Below are 2,709 nucleotides of genomic sequence, written 5' to 3'. Positions count from 1 at the left end.
ATAAGTAAGGTTAATGAATGATGTAGGGTTTAGGAGTAATGATAGGGTTTGGGAATAACGATAGAGGGTTTGATATGTGAAGGGTAGGGTTTTATAAAGGGTTAGGGTCTTACGATAATGGGGGAAGAGAATAGGACTTAGGGAAGATGGGATTAGGAGATAGGTTTAAAAGGAGAATGATAAACAGTTGTGGTCTGAAATGTATGTGGTAATTTAGAGACAAATTAGGGTTTAGTTTTTAGAGAGGTATAAACCATCAAAATGCATGTAAACCCTAGCTTCAACTTAACAAAGGCTCTACTTACTTGATAGGAAGTGACATGAGGCATTTGCAGTGATTGAAGATGATTTTAGGGGTTTTGGTAGCTCCACAGCCAATGCGCAGCGCCAATTATATGTGCAGCGCTATTAGCCCAATGTGCAGCGCCAATTATATGCGCAGCGCCAGTGTAAAATTACACTGGCAAAACTCCTCTAATGTGCAGCGCCTACCCAATGTGTAGCGCCAACAGCCTGATAAGCAGCGCCTGTTGCATACCGCTTTTGGAGGCCTTCTCGGTGTCCAAATTGGGCATGTGATATTTCATTGGAAATATTATTGAGTCTACTTTCCAAAACATCTTGAATTTTTCAATTTGGAGTTCATTTTCCCTGTCAAAAGTCAAATCTCCCAAGACTAGTCAAAATGTGCAAAATGAGGCTTCATAAATTCAGAGTGTTGTTGCAGTCAACTTTTGAAGGTCTTCCTCAACTCCAAATTAAGCTCATGATAGCTCTTTGGAAAGATATCTTTGTCTAGTTATCATTTGACTCATCAAGAAAGTCATTTGGTCATCCCAGCTAGGTTAAATCTTGATTTTCCCAAGGTCACTCCAGAAGTGCATCAATCCTCCTTAGGCCAATGATGTTTTTGACATTTCTCCCAAACCATGAAACCTGTGTAAAAAATGAAAGAGGATTTTCTTCTTGGGTCAAGGATGGACAAAAACCTCTCTCACTTTTGTCAAATTCATCTTTTCTTTCTCAGAAACATAGTTTGAAGAAAACCTATCCCGATATGTGGAACAGGGGATTTGTATAAATGAAGGGAAATGAAGGGGTTGAGGGGCTTCTAAATTATTGAGAAAATTTTGGGAAGTAGGGAGGGATGTTATGAAGCAGGGGAAAGTGAAATTTCAAATATTGAGTGAGGGGAAGGGGTCCAAAAGGGAAAAACACAAGCCTAACCTAGAAAATTGTCAAATTGTAGCAATAAGATAGGGTTTGTGGGAAAACGACGAATTTGAGGGATATCAGTGATGGGAATTGTTTAAGAAGGTATATTAGAGATATGGGAAGGTGTATGAACATCAGGACACAAGTTTTGTTGATCATTTGGCTATCCAAGAAAAATTACCTTCAAAACCCTAGGAGAGAGAAATGGGTCGTACCCAAGTACAACTGAAGCACAAACAAGGTGTAAAATGACCCATTGGAACCTGAAATGATGATAACTCTTTGAATGATGGTACACTCAGCCAAATGGTGAGACACTTGGAAAACTTTGGAAGGAGTGAAAATAAATCCTAGACCTAATACCTAGTAACCAAATTTTGTTTGAAGATTCATTGAAATGACAAAATTTGACTTTGACACCCTAAGACCACTTTGTAAGAGCATGTTTGATCACTGGTGGAAGGCTTCAAAGACTGACACTAACATATTCAAATATAGTAAATGAACTATACCTTGTAACACCAAATCTATATATGAGTTTCTAACCAATTATTGAAGGAAATTGAACCAACAATGGGAGTGAAATGGTAAGGTATCTTCTCAAGGGTAACTCCTTGAACTAGGATCTATTATGAATTTCGTTTACTAGTGAACTCACTCTCAAACAAGAGGTCTCAATATCCAGCCAACAAACTACAAAATCAAAGCATTTGGGGAGAAGATGGGCCTTTTATTTGTTTATTTTTATTTTTATTTTTTTTTAATTTGTGGGAGACATCGCTTGTCCATGACTTTCCCTTTTCTTTTTATTTTTATTATTTTCCCTTTTTTCCTCAATTTTATGTGCAAGGCATTAAATGTATTTTACTTTTTCAAGGAAATCAATGAGAGGAGCTCAATATCAAACACAAATCATAGGTAGGTGGAATGAGACATAGAGCACAATATTGGAAAGGTTTCAATGAGCACTAGTCAATTGAGCAACCAACAATTTGCTTTGACACCAACAAGGTTGTGATTTAAACCAAGAAGATTCAATTCTAAATGTTGGTTTGTTAGCGGGATCAACAAGGTTCTTGATATTGCAAAGGTTATTATTTAGACATATGGTGTAAAAATGAGGAAAATAAAATATCATCAAAAAGGTATTGATTATTACTTTGACTATGTCTAATTGGAAATTTGTTTTGATGTTTCCAAATACTAATTCAACTACCTACAAACTTTATTATGCAAGTTGCGTATACCATACCCTCAAAACTAGTGTGAAAAGTTATTACATCTCTACGAGAATCATTCAATATTGGAAGAGAGAAATGATATGTTTTTGCGAAAACTTGTTCTTAACAATTGGGGGTTGAAAATGGGCATATGATATACTATTTAAAAGAAACCACCTAGCCCTACGTCAATTATATGTTTGATTTTATCTATGAGTCTGGTTCATAATAGATTCTAATAAGCAAATCACAATTACTATTTTTTACCCGTTAA

This window comes from Pinus tabuliformis, chromosome X (genome assembly GCF_031772625.1).
Source record: "Pinus tabuliformis cultivar Carrire ecotype Pingquan chromosome X, CPIR1, whole genome shotgun sequence".
Lineage (NCBI taxonomy): Eukaryota > Viridiplantae > Streptophyta > Pinopsida > Pinales > Pinaceae > Pinus > Pinus tabuliformis.
The sequence above is the reverse complement of the archived record's forward strand: the minus strand, read 5'-3'. Positions refer to the sequence as shown.